General features: G+C 44.7%; 1 pseudogene; it reads right to left on the bottom strand.

Moving 5' to 3' along the window:
• Window positions 1-6,037: 6,037 nt before the first annotated feature.
• Window positions 6,038-8,097, bottom strand: LOC111096197 (annotated as a pseudogene).
• Window positions 8,098-15,021: the final 6,924 nt, after the last annotated feature.

The following is a 15,021-nucleotide window of genomic DNA, read 5'->3' as shown; positions in this document are numbered from 1 at the left end:
AGCTTCCAGTTCAGAACATCCAGACCAGAAAACAGGCCTTTTAAATGCCATTTTATGAATGATAGGCTAAAGTAGTCCTAATCCAAATAAGGGGTGTCCAGAGGCTTCCGGGAAAATATAACCTTGAAGTCGACCTCTGAAAACGGGATACAAGTGCAACTGCTCCAAGACATGTGTCCACACATTGTAGAACATGCTCAATAAATATTTGGGTGAATGTTGAATTTTGAGAGCAGCTTCTTTGCTCTCCATTCCCTCCCCCATATTTATTGATGCCTGCGGTATTTAGGGAGGCTTCATAGAGTAACAGCCTCAGGAGACATAAAGGAAGCAGGTGACAGTTTGCATTGATTGATTGGCAGTGGTTACTTCTCTCACCTCTAGAGAAACCTCCTTCTGTATGCCTCAGAAAAATGCCTAGCTAACTCGAACTCGACACAGCCTCTGACTATGTTCAGGCATTCATGACTAACATCACGATTTGATAAGCATATGCTGTCTTGCTAATGAGAAGCCTGGGAATAGCATCTGACTGACTGAGGACTGGAAGAGCTGAACCAGCATGTGGAGAGAAGGGATGATTCTAGAACTAATGGGATCAGAGGTGGCCTATCTGTTTCTCAAGCCCAACTGATCCAAAATAACTCAATGCAAGTACAGCCTGAGCACCTGTTATATGCCCTAGAGTATGTAGGCCACTGTGATGCCAAGATGAGTAAGATACACTCCCTGCCCTTGAGGTGAGGATAAAGAACGCAGTAGAAAAAACACAAGGCAGAACATGCATGCCAGGTGTCGTGAAAGAGGCCAGCTTTCTAGGATTCTCCCAATTCTGTTCACAGATCCCGCTGGTGCAAGTACACAGCTTAACAACCCCTGGCAGTTATGTCTAACTTCTCTCTCCCCTTCGTCTAAGTGCTGGCCAGCCTCCCCTCTGAGTTTCTTGCCTATAGCTTCTTCCTACTCCAAGGCCCACTGCTCCTTCCAGCAGTGCACTAGCATCCTGCACCCAGCTGTCCTCTAGCCAGTCATCCACCTTCCTCAGGCCATCCCCTGTTCTGAACACTCCATGATCTCCCTGTTTTCTGCCCACATCTGTCCACCTAGCCCTATTCCCTACCTCATCTCTCCTGGAGCTCTCTCTACATAAGAGAATGATTAAAGTGGGCACCTACCAACTACTCCCCACAGGCCACACAAATGCCCTCTGTTGACAGCCTTTTCTTTAAAAAAAAAAAAAAAAAGTTGCAGCTTGGGGTGTCTGGGTGGCCCAATTGGTTAGGTGTCTGACTCTTGATTTCAGCCCAGGTCATGGTCTTGGGGTCTTGGGATTGAGCCCCATGTCAGACTCTGTGCTGAGTGGGGAATCTGCTTAATGATTCTCTCTCCCTCTGCTCCTCCCCCTGCTCACATATGTACACACTCTCAAATAAATAAATAAATCTTTAAAAAAAATTTTTTTAAATGCATCTTGACATTTTCTAGATGAAAACCCTGTGCTAGATGCTGAGGGGGATAACAAAGATGACCCAACCAAGACCTCTGCTTTGGGCAATTTGCATTCAAGGCAGTGACTTCCCCTCTCAAAGTAAAAGAGAACGTAGCCTAGAGTGCCCCACCAGGTCCCATATCTCCTTGCATTAATTCCTTTTTTTTTTAAGATTTTATTTATTTATTCATGATAGACACACACACACACACACACACACACACAGAGGCAGAGACACAGGCAGAGGGCGAAGCAGGCTCCATTCAGGGATCCCACTGCGGGACTTGATCCCGGGTCCCCAGGATCAGGCCCTGGGCCAAAGGCAGTGTCAAACCACTGAGCCACCCCAGGCTGCCCTCCTTCATTTAATTCTGACCTCACCTCCTATAACTATACTCATTGCTGTCTCTGTTCCAACTATACTGCCCTTCTTTGCTCATCTGAAAACATCTAGTAAAGTTCTTGCCTCAGGGCCTTTGCAGTGCAGGCCCCTTTACCTGAAACACCCATCCCATATGTATTTCATGGCTCACTCTCACATCCTTCAGGTCTTTTTTTCTTTTTTTTTAAGATTTTATTTTATTTATTCATGAGAAACAGAGAGAGAGAGAGAGAGGCAGAGACACAGGCAGAGGGAGAAGCAGGCTCCATGCAGGGAACCCGATGCGGGACTCGATCCCAGGACCCCAGGATCACGACCTAAGCCAAAGTCGGATGCCCAACCACTGAGCCACCCAAGCGTCCCCTCCTTCAGGTCTTTACTCAAACGTTACCTTCTCAATGAAGCCTTTCCTAGCCCCTTTCTTTCTTTCTTTTTTTTAACTTTTATTTATTTATGATAGGCACACAGTGAGAGAGAGAGGCAGAGACACAGGCAGAGGGAGAAGCAGGCTCCATGCACCGGGAGCCTGACGTGGGATTCGATCCCGGATATCCAGGACCACGCCCTGGGCCAAAGGCAGGCGCCAAACCGCTGCGCCACCCAGGGATCCCACCTAGCCCCTTTCAAAGAATGTAGTATCTATCCTCCCACATACTCTGGATCCCCCTTCCACAATTTATTATTCTCCAGAGCATTCATCACCCCCTGAAATGCTATTTTTCTTGTCTCTCTTGCTTATTAGCTACCCTCTTTTCAGTGGTTCTGAGAAGGTACAACATGGTCTGTTTTGTTTTGTTCAATGATTATCTCTAGCAGCATCTAAAACAGAACCTGGGAACACTTAGCTCACTCAGTCAGTAGAGCATGCAACTCTTGATCTCAGGGTTGTGAGTTTGAGCCCCAAGTTGGGTATAGAAATTATTTAAAAATAAAACATTTAAAAATATAATAAAACAGAGCCTGATATTCAGTAGATGGTCATTACGTATTTGTTGAATGAAGCCCAACCTCAATGTATCCCTTCCATGAAGCCTTCCCCAGATCACTCTGAGCAGGAGAAAGGATGCCTTCCTTCCCTGAACTCCCACAGGACCCTGAACACAGTCTGCATTATACTCAGTGGCAGGGATTTCCAGGGAAGGCAAGAGAAACCACCCTGAGGACCACATGACACTGGCTGTATGTCCTCATATGTCCTGAAGATCCTATGTTTAACCACAGTTTGAAGTTCTTATATTTGTTCATTTGCTCCTTATGATCTGGTATCCCCTGAAGTGTCAGTCCTGTGAGGGTGGGGGCCCTGTTGTCCAGTTCACCATTACATCCCCAATGTTCAGCATGACACCTCGCATAGGGGAGGTACTTACTAAAGAGAGATAGGGAGAATGAATGAATGAGGAATGCCATTCTTCCCCCCCAGGCTCTCTTCAGAGCCCACATCAGCTGTGCTCTCCCTCCCTGCTCTATCCACATGACCCATAGAGCACCCTGCTTTCTCTCTCAGAACATTGTAGCCTGACATAGCAGTCTCCCTCAACAGCATACATGCCCAAGACCCAGCACACCTGTGATTATCACAGCTCTTATTTATTTATTTGTTTGTTTGTTTATTTAAAGATTTTATTTATTTATTCATGAGAGACAGAGAGAGAGGCAGAGACACAGGCAGAAGGAGAAGCAGGCTCCATGCAGGAAGCCCGATGTGGGACTCGATCCCGGGACTCTGGGATCACGCCCTGAGCCAAAGGCAGACCAACTGCTGAACCACCCAGGTGTCCCTCTTATTTGTTTTTTTTTTAAGATTTATTTATTTACTTTAGGGGGGGAGGGGAAGAGGGAGAGAGAGAGAGGTTCCCAAGCAGACTTCCTGCTGAGCATGGAGGCCAACATGGGGCTCAATCCCATGACCCCTAGACCAAGACCCTAGCGAAACCAAGAGTCGGACGCTCAACCACCCAGGCACCTCAACCACAGCTCTTCTAAAATCCTTTCTGTGGCTCCCCATTGCCTCCATTCAAAACCCACGCTGTAGCATTACTCAGGTACCCCAGTATAATCCTGGTCACAGGGAAAAGAATGCTAGGAGACAGAAGCCAGGGTCGGAAGCCCAGCTCGGCCACATATTTGTGTCGTGGCTTTGTGTAGGTCACTTGATCACTGAATCCCCGGTTCCTCTTGGTTTTCATTTCCTTTGTCAGTGAAATGAGTTCACTAACAATGGCTCTGTACTTCATAGGTTGTACTGAGGATCTGGTGAGGTGAGGAGTGGGTGAACTTTGTGCCTAGTAGGGGAAATACTTATTTTGGTTTCCGGCATCACCGCTCCTACCTGTTCATAATTCTAGCTAAACAAGGCCTGATCCCTGTTCCCCTCTCATCTTCCCCCTTTTGAAATATTCATCTTTCAAGAATCAGCCTGCTCCACAGTTGTACCCAAAACATGATTAATCCCACCCTTAATTAGACCCTCAGAGCACCGAGTTCACCCCTGTTAGCCCTCTCCTTTTATTTTACCTCCTGAAAAGCTGAGATCCTCACAGGGCTGATTCAGCAGAGGACAGGGCCCAAGGAACCTGGTGATGCCCGTTGGTTCCATCCTGGAACCCTGAGTGTTCATTTCACACACTGGTAATTCCGAAAACCTATTTGAAGACAAGCCTCGAGGAGGAAGAGCCTGAACTATGCTGGAGTTTCTCTCCCCTCCTTCTTGGGTTTTGTCAAAAGACCGGTTGAAGGAGAAGACAGAGGACCAGGACTTTGGAGCTGTGCTCCTTTAGAAAGCCACAGAGGCCCAAGAACCAGTCCTAAGGAGTAAGGGAAACCTATAGGGGGTGTGAAGACCTCCCCATGCCTTTGTTTTGTTTTGTTTTGTTTTAATATTTTATTTATTCATTCATGAGAGACACAGGAGAAAGGCAGAGACACAGGCAGAGGGAGAGGCAGGCTCCATGCAGGGAGCCCAATGTGGGACTTGATCCTGGAACTCCAGGATCTCACCCTGGGCCGAAGGCAGGCGCTAAACTGCTGGGCCACCCACGGATCCCCTCCCCATGCCTTTGTAAGCAGGGACAGTGAACCTTCTGGAATTCTTTGAGAGCTCATATGGACTAAAAGTGGAAGGTTCGATGAGGGCTTCAAAACAGTCACAGGAGGTAGGTTCTTCACACGTTGCTAATGAGCAGTGCCAGGAAGTGAGGAACAAGGAATAGCCAGCAGCGAAGAGCTCTGCATTGTGGGAGCTCTCTCCTTTCTCCCTCCTGGTCATCTTGGTAGCTGCTCCTGGCGGTGGCCCTCCTCCACCTAAGGCAGGAAGGTGGCAACCAAAAAGATGAAAAAGTTGCTGCCATCTATCAATTCTAGGCTCCAACTTGTTATGGAAAGTGGAATGTACACGCTGGGGCATGAGACTCCGAAAATGATCAGACATGGCAAAGCAGAGCTAGTCATCCTCACCAACAACTGCCCAGCCTTGAGGAAATCTGAAATAGAATACTAAGCCCTATTGGCCAAAACTGGTGTCCATCTCTACAATGGCAATGATATGGAATCGGGCACAGCTTATGGGAAATTCTACAAAGGAATCACTGACCACAGTGATTCCAGTCTCATTAAAATCATACCAGAAGGGACACCTGGGTCGCTCAGTGGTTGAGCATCTGCCTTTGGGTCAGGGTGTGATCCCGGAGTCCTGGGATTGAGTCCCACATCAGGCTCCCTGCATGGAGCCTGCTTCTCCCCCTGCCTGTGTCTCTGCCTCCCTCTCTGTGTCTCTGATGAATAAATAAAATCTTAAAAAAAAAAAAAAAGAATCATGCTGGTGAAAAGTAAATCACACAAAATTTCTTCTTAATAAAACTAGCCAAAAAAAATAAAAAATAAAAAATAAAAAATAAAAATAAAACTGGCCAGAGCTTGTTTAAATTTATATATATATATATATATATATATATATATATATATATATATATAGGCACTGAGAGAGTCTATAGAGAGCCCAGTGGTGTTCCCAACTACAAGGAACTCCCTGCCACCACCACCACCACCAAGAAGCTTGTTAAAATGCAAATCCCTGGGCCCTGTTCCCAAGGTTTTGTTTGTTTTGTTTTTTTTAAGGATTTTATTTATTCATTTATGAGAGGCAGAGACATAGGTGGAGGGAGAAGCAGGCTCCCTGCCTGATGTGGGACTCGATCCCAGGACCCCGAGATCACACCCTGAGCTGAAGGCAGATGCTCAACTGCTGAACCACCCAGGCATCCCTGTCCCCAAGATTTTATCTCCATAGTTCTGTGGTTCAGCTTGGGCATACATATTTTATTTTTGTTATATTGATCTTAATATACAATACCTCCATGTGCTGGAAAATTAAAAGAGTACAATGATGTTAATACTTCTGAAGTTGGGTGATGGATATGCAGGGGCTTACGATATTGTTCTATTTTTATTATACTCTGAAACTTTCTATAATAAAACATTTTTTAAAGGTACACAGTGAAGTTCAAAGGTTAAAACAATAAAACAGGTCTTTCTCTTTTTCCCTCCCAGGTCCCACAGTCATCCTGTGCCTCACTGCCTCACCTTCTAGAGTCAGTCTACACCCATGGTCTCAACCTGGCCACACCTTGGAAGCCTCAAAAGGTGTTGAAGGCCTGGGTTCTTCTCTCCTCTCACCCACCCCCACCCTGCCTCCAGAGATACTGATTTAAGAATCTGCAGTGTGGACACTAGGGTTGTTTCTTAATCTTTTCGGATCCCTCTAATGTATTGCCAAGGTTAAGAGCTACTAGTCCACACAATTATGAACACACATACATAAGTACTCAGTGTTTTGTTTTTCCACTCAAATTATAGCACATGCTATGCATTTTTCTCTGCTTTGATTTTACCTAATGTACCATTGTATTTGTTTTCTGTTGCTGCTGAGGTGGCAAATTACAAGAAACTCAGGGGCTTAATGTATTGTTTTTTATTTTTCCCATGACAAGTACAGTTTTTAAAAAAATATTTTATTTATTCATGAGAGAAAGAGAGAGAGAGAGAGAGAGACAGGCAGACAGGCAGAGAGAAGCAGGCTTCATGCAGGGAGCCTAAAACAGGACTTGATCCTAGAACTCCAGAATCACACCCTGGGCCCAAGGCAGATGCTTAACCTCTAAGCCACCCAGGCATCCCAACAAGTATACTCTTTAATCCTCATCCTTTAGTTCACTCATCCCCCACCCACCTTCCCTCTGTAACCATTAGTGTGTTCTCTGTGGTTAGGAGTCTGTTTCTTGGTTTGTCTCTCTCTCTCTCTGTCTTTTTCCCTTTGCTTATATGCTTTGTTTCTTAAATTCCACATGAGTGAAATCATATGGTATTTGTCTTTCTCTGACTGACTTATTTCACTTAGCATAATACTCTCTAGTTCCATCCATGTCATTGCAAATGGTAAGATTTCTTTCTTTTTCTGGCTGAGTAATATTCCATTATATATACATACTTGGAAGCTTTCCTTCCCCTTCCATTTTTTGGAATAGTTTGAGAAAAATAGGTATTCACTCTTCTTTGAATGTTTGGTAGAATTCACCTGTGAAGCCATCTGGTCCTAGATTTTTGTCTGTTGGAAGGTTTTGTTTTTTTGTTTTTTCCACTGGTGACAATTTATTATAATCTGTTGGCAGCACACAGATAGATATTAATAAAACCAGAACTATGTTTCTATAGAAATGGGTGATGATATGTAGCCATTCTATGGTAACTGTGTGCCATTAATCATCATGTTTTAGATTTTTAAATTTTCTTCTTGTGCCATTCAATTTCTTTCTGCAGATGCTCAATCTCCTTTACATGATGAGTGATCTCATCTTCATGGTGTTTCTTCAAGGCTGCCAGTTGTTCTCTAGTATGTACTCGGAAGTATCATTCCTCTTCAGCTTGCTCTTTCTTTCCAAAGGCCCCACCTGCCTCCTGGATCAAGCTGGCGGTGCTGGCATCCTCTGAGTCTTCTGATCGTTCAGAGGCGAAGCCTCAGGTTACAGTGCCCTAAGCCCCACATGCCCAGCCACATCTGTGTGGACACGTCCATGACAGCCATTGTCAGAGTAGACCTTCACAGTCACCCCTGTTGGGAGTTTTTTGATTACTGATTCAATTTTTTTTTAAAGATTTATTTATTTTGAAAGAGACAGAGAGAGAGAGAGTGCAGGGGGAAGAGCAGAGAGAGAATCTCAAGCAGACTCCCTGCTGAGCATGAAGCCTGATGTGGGGCTCATTCTCATGACCCTAAGATTATGACCTGACCCAAAATCAAGAGTCAGACACTTAACCAACTGAGTCACCCAAGGGCCCTGATTACTGATTCAATTTCATTGCTGGTAGTTAATCAGTTCAAATTTTCTTTCTCCCTGATTAAATTTTGGTAGGTTATATGTTTCTAGAAATTTATCCATTTCTTCTAGGTTGTCCAGGTTGTTGACATATAATTTTTCATGATATTCCCTTAAAATCCTTTGTAGTTCTGTGGTGTCAGTTGTTATTTCTACTCTTTCATTTCTTTTACTTTTTAAAAAAGTTTCATTTATTTATTTGAGACAGAGTGAGTGAGAGAGAGAGAGAGAGAGAGCATGAGCAGGAGTGAGGGAAAAGCCGCTCCCCACTGAGCAGGGGGCTAGATCCCAACCTGAACCTAAGGCAGACACTTAACCAACTGAGCCACTCAGGCACCCCTCTCCTTTCACATCTGATTTTAAGTCTTCTCTCTCTCTCTCTCTCTCTCTCTCTCTTTATGAATCTGGCTAAAGGTTTACAGTTCTTTTAATCTTTTCAAAGAACCAGCACCTGGTTTCGTCGATCTGTTCTAGTGGGGATATTTTTAGTTTCTACTTCATTTATTTCTGCTCTCATTTTTATTATTTCCTTTCTTCTACTGGTTTGGGGCTTTGTTCTTCTTTTTCTAGCTCCTTTAAGTGTAATTTTAAGTTGTTTATTTGATATTTTTCTTGCTTCTTGAGATAGGCCTGGGTTGCTATAAACTTCCCTCTTAGAAACACTTTTGTTGCATCCCAAAGATTTTGGACTGTTGTTTTCATTTTCATTTGTCTCCATGTATTTTTTAAAATTTTCTCTTTGATTTCTTGGTTGACCCCTTCATTGTTTTATAGCATATTATTTACCTCCATGTATTTATGCTCTTTCCAGATTTTTCCTTGTGATTGATTTCTGGATTCCGAGTATTGTGGTCAGAAAAGATTCATGGAATGACTTTGTTATCTTTTAGAGTTTTTTGAGACTTGTTTTGTGGCCTCATATATGATCTATTCTGGAGACTGTTTCACGTGCATTAGAAAAGAATGTATATTCTGCTGTTATAGAGTGGAATGTTCTGAATATATGTTAAATCCACCTGGTTCAATGTGTCATTCGAAGCCACTATTTCCTTATTGATTTTCTGTTTGGATGATCTGTTAATTGAGGTAAGTGAGGTATTACAGTCCCACAAGTGTATTGTCTTGTAGATCAGAAGTCTGACATGGATCTCATTGGGCTAAATCAAAGTACATTCCTCCCTAGAGGCTCTGAAGGAGAATCTGTTTCCTTTCTTTTTCCAGCTTCTAGAAGATGCCCACTTTCCTTGGTTCATGGCTCTTTCCTCCATCTTCATTTGACTTTTTTTTTTTAAATTTTTATTTATTTATGACAGTCACAGAGAGAGAGAGAGGCAGAGACACAGGCAGAGGGAGAAGCAGGCTCCATGCACTGGGAGCCTGACGTGGGATTCAATCCCGGGTCTCCAGGATCGCGCCGTGGGCCAAAGGCAGGCGCCAAGCCGCTGCGCCACCCAGGGATCCCTCTTTCCTCCATCTTCAAAACCACATCAGGTTGAGTCCCCTTCATGCTGCCATCTCTTTGATTCCCTCTTTTGCCTCACTCTTCCACTTTTAAGGATCTTATATCCCTGTGATTACATTAATCCCACCCAGATAATCCAGGATCATCTCCTTATTTTAAAGCAAGTTGATTAGCGACCTTAATTCTAACTGCTACTTTAATTCCCCTTTGGCATATGTTCCTACAAAATTCTTATGTTGAAATCCTCGATCTCTTCACAGGCCCACCATGGTGTTGGGAGGCAGGGCCTTTGGGAGGTGTTTGGGTCAAAAGGGTGGAGCCTTCATGAATGATATTTGTGCCCTTTCTAAAGGGACCCCAGAAAGGTGCTTTGTTTTTTTTTTGTTGTTGTTTTTTTAAGAGAGAGAGCAAGTGCAAGGTGGGGGGGCAGAGGGAGAGAATCTTAAGCATACTCCACACTTAGTGCAGAGCCCAATGCGGGGCTCCATCTCATGACCCTGAGATTATGACCTAAGCTGAAATCAAGAGTTGAAGCTTAACCAACGGAGCCACCAAGGCGTCCCTCAGAGAGCTCTTTTGCCTTCTTTCTACCATGTGAGGATACAAGGAGAAGATGGTCATTTATAAAACAGCAAGCATGCTCTCACCAGACATCAAATCTGCCAGTACCTTAATAGTGCTTAGACTTAGCCATCTTCCAAAACTATGAGAAATAAATTTCTGTTGTGTAACCCACCCAGTTTATGGCACTTTGCTATAGCAGCCCAAACTAAGACAGCATATAACCTAACAAATTTGCAGGTTCCAGAGATTAGGAGGTGGACATCTGCTACCACATCATAAATATTTGTCCATATTAGGGGAAAAATGTTTTTGTTTTGTTCGTTTGTTTTTTTTTTTTTTTTTTTTAGAGAGAAAGTGAGCATGGGGGAGGAGGGCAGAAGAGGAGGAGAGAGAGTCTCAAACAGGCTCCATGCTTGGTGTGGAGCCTAATATGGGGCTTGATTCCACGACCTCAAGATCATGACCTGAGCTAAAACCAAGAGTTGGACAATTAACTGACTGAGCCACCCAGGTGGCCTCTTTTCTTTGTTGGGGAGGATGTATTTCTTTAAAAGATGATCTTATGTATAGCCCAGTTTGGAAGTCAGACTGGACCCTAGCTCAGAAAAAATATCCAAGCTTGAGTAGGGAGCTCTGACTTGGCTCATTAGTTATTTAAATATTCTCCTTACATAAAAAAACAAGCAAACAAAAATATCCTTTGAGATTTGTAACCTAAGTATGTACAGCCGGGCCTGCCTTCTCCCCATAGCCACAGGAAGGAAATATCTCATTTCCACATAGTCCACAGAAGGCTCAGCAACTATGTATGGAGGAAATGAGAGACAAAGAAGGGAGGGAGGAGGGAGGGATAGAGGGATGGAGCTCTCCTTACCATCCTCCTGACACTGGGTCTGCCCAGTTTTCCATCTGCCTCCCTGAATGACCCTGTTCTCTCTTCTTCTCAAGCTTCTGTTGCTACTCCCACTAACCTGTAGAAATAGGACACACCCTCGGGCAGGGTGTAGCATAAGGAATAATGGAGCTACTTCTGAAGCCCCAAACAAACCCCAAATATTATAACAAGTGGTCCCTTTTGTTCTAAACACTTAGAAAATGACAAGGGTTGTGGCAGCTGTGAGCCAGAGCCATGATTGAAGACCAAGAGAAATGCTGGGTGTTGTTTTTATGTAAAAGCAGTGTGGAAACAAAGCACCATTGCCCAGTCCAGTGAATGTACTCAGGCAATGAAAACCCATTACTATCCTAAACTCTTTGTCAACAGCCCCTTCCAACTTCTTTCTTTCCTCCATAAAAGTAAGGCCCTTTTGAGACAGAACATAAAGACTCCTAACTCTGGGAAACGAACTAGGGGTGGTGGAAGGGGAGGAGGGCGGGGGGTGGGGGTGAGTGGGTGACGGGCACTGAGGGGGACACTTGACGGGATGAGCACTGGGTGTTATTCTGTATGTTGGTAAATTGAACACCAATAAAAAATTATTTTATTAAAAAAAAAGTAAGGCCCTTTTCAGGCTGTACTAAGTGTGTTAATCAGGATAGGTTAGCTGCTATAAGAAACCACCCCACTCGTTCCATGCCTTTTCACACAATATGAAATTTTTCTTAAAGATTTTATTTATTTATTCATGAGAGAGAGAGAGAGAAGCAGGCTCCATGCATCCATGCAGGGAGCCCAATGAGGGACTCAATCCCGGGACTCCAAGATCATGCCCTGGGCCAAAGGCAGGCGCTCAACCGCTGAGCCACCCAGGCGTCCCTCACACAATATGAATTTATTTCTTGTTTATGGTCACAATACAATGCTGGGGTCAGGGAAGACCTGCTCCACAGAGTCATTCAGAGGCCCAGGTTCCCTCCATCTACTGACTCAACCATCTGCAGCCTCAGCTGCTGGGGATGGTTTGTGTACATGTCCATGTCCCAGCCTGACAATCATTTTTCCTATAAATGCCAGGGAAGAAGAGTTAATTGTGCATTTAAGATCTGATAAATTAGGGATGCCTGGGTGGCTCAGCTGTTGAACATCTGCCTTTGGTTCAGGGCATGATCCCGGGGTCCTGGAGTTGAGTCCCACATTAGGCTCCCTGCATGGAGCCTGCTTCTCCCTCTGCCTGTGTCTCTGCCTCTCTATGTCTCTCATGAATAAATCAATAAAATTTAAAAAGTAAGATCTGATAAATTAGCTGGGTCTGAAAGACACAATAGTAAATGAGAAGGGGGACCTTTTAGCAGAGAGGGAAAAGTGATGACGCTGTCCAGCAGCACCAGAGACTGGGTGCTGAATCTTCCAACTTCACCATGGCCTCTAGATGTTTTGTCACTGATGAGGAATGGGCCCCTCACCCCTTGCTCCCATCAGCTGATTCCTCAGAATCAATATAGGAGGAGACAATGGTTGGGGGTTCCAGGGATCCCAGAAAGTCTTAGAGAGACCAATGGAGCAAGTAGGTCTGAGGGGTCTTGTGGATTGCAGCTACCCCCGCTCCACCCTCACTGTATGGGCAGGAAATCTTGGTAGCTAGTGTCTTGAACTCAAATTTTCTGGATATGATGGAGGTGAACTAAAATTCTGGAAGGTGCTCAGGGTGGCAATAGCCTCCAAACCCCAGGGTTTGGCCTTCCAGTGCTGGAGGCTTAATGATTTCCACCCTTGGGAGCAATTAGCCCCGGGAGTATCACATTTGGGTGTGAGCTCACGATGTTGTCATCTCAGAAAGTAATGGAACGATTTCTATTGGCAGCATAGTGGCACAGTGAATGGGGTAAGTGGAGGCCATAGTGAGCTCGTTAACTGTTGAGCATTATTAACACTCACCTATAGCAATAGGATACATTCTCAGGCAAGGCAGTAGTGTATGAAGAATATTCCAAATCAAGGCAGAAAAGCACAATGCAGTGCCTCCCACACTTTGGTATCCGAATCACCTGAGAGCTAATAAAGAACCCAGAGGCCCGGGACTGCTGAAGCAGTATAGAGCCTGGGACTTTGTATTTATACCCAGGTCTCAGGTGATTCTGACACCTGCCATGGCCTTAGAACCAAGAACACGAGCTCTGGACACAGACTCTGTGGATCTGAATCCTAGCTCAGGCATGCGCCTGCTCAGCGACTCTGGCAATGCTGTAGATTGTTTGGGATACAGAAATTCTACCAGTACCTGTCTCAGAACTGCTGGCAGGGTGGAGTTGTTAGGAGCACAGCACCGAGAAGGGTGTCTGACTAAAAGTTAAACTCTGGCAATGGTACCCATTCTCAGGCCTGTTTCAGCTGTGGCAAGAAGGTGCCATTAGAGAAGAAAAAAAAAAAAATGAAAGGAAGGGATTAGAGGGTCAACAGGATATTCAATACATGTAACTGAGATGTTTACAAAAACAAAGTCCTACTCGAGGGAAGCCCAGGTGGCTCAGCGGTTTAGCGCTGCCTTCAGTCCAGGACGTGATCCTGGAGACCCTGGATTGAGTCCCACGTGGGGCTCCCTGCATGGAGCCTGCTTCTCCCTCTGCCTGTGTCTCTCGTGAGTAAATAAATAACATCTTAAAAAAAAAAAAAAAAAAAGTCCTACTCGATTAGCTAGCATATGCTACTAGCCAGTGAGCAGTTTGAGACTTTTGAGCAAGAAGCTGAGTGCCCATGTTGCAAAGAGGAAATCCACAAGAGGAAAAGGTCTATGGGTTTATTGAAGGCTGGAAAGCTCAGCAACCAAGCCCCACCTTCCACCCCCCTATCCAGCCCCATGGCTTCCTTCCTAACCGGTGGGCTTGATCCTAGGGCATAATAGAGGAATGAACAAGGTATGAAAGGCTTCCATAAAGGTGCCTGGCTGCGGCTGCTCTGTGGCATATCTTGGAAGAACTTAAAGGTGAGACTGAAGAGGCAAGTAATCAGTAACCTGTTAATTAATATACAGGGCTGCTTCCACATATCCAGAACTTCTAGAAGAGCTCTGAGACATACTTGGCTAAACCCTGTGAACTCCCAATACTCACTGTATTTAATTTCTGATGGGTTAAGGAGAGCTTAGTTTGCAGGCAAAAAAGTGTGGTTAACCGGGTAACAATGTTAGATGTAGGCCAAGAGAACTCCTTCTGGGGAACCTGTCCTGGCCTCCTCTAGCTATGTCCCTCTCCATGAGACAAACGATTTGCAGGACCAGGGACATGGGGATACCCAATGCTTGTGTCCCCATCTTACCCACCAGACCACAGTTTACTCTTACCCACTTTACACCTTGTCCAAAACTACCCAAGCCTGCTTCTTTTAAAGCCTATAGGAACTTCTCCCCTGGGTCCATTTTCACAAAGATGGTGCTGCCCCATGATGCACACTCTTAAGGCCCATGTGCTGGGTAGCCAAGGGAGAGTGGTTTGCAGTGATGACGACACTTGGGAAGTGTGTGCTGGAGTTTCCCTTACGATGTTGCAAAGAACCAGGTGGGAAGAGGCCTAGGCCATGGGATGGCCAGCTGTGACACCACAGTGACTGGACCTGAGAATTCTAAATTCAAACTTGGCTTTCCAGAATGTTATGTCGAGGTTAGGAGGATGGAACATACTTGGGCTCAGCTTGACTTATAATTGAAATATTAAGATAGAGCACAGGAGTCTCCATTCATATTCCTACCTCTGGCTTTACAAATGTTGGGGATGCACCTGATGGCTAAAGGTATGTACTTTAGTATCAGATAGGCCTCGACTGAAATATTGGAGTGTGCCATTTACTATGTGCCTTGGGCAATTTACTTGAACTCTTTAATTG

This window comes from Canis lupus, chromosome 6, assembly GCF_011100685.1.
Source record: "Canis lupus familiaris isolate Mischka breed German Shepherd chromosome 6, alternate assembly UU_Cfam_GSD_1.0, whole genome shotgun sequence".
NCBI classification, from domain to species: domain Eukaryota; kingdom Metazoa; phylum Chordata; class Mammalia; order Carnivora; family Canidae; genus Canis; species Canis lupus.
Note: the sequence above shows the minus strand (reverse complement) of the source record. Positions and strands in the feature narration are given on the sequence as shown.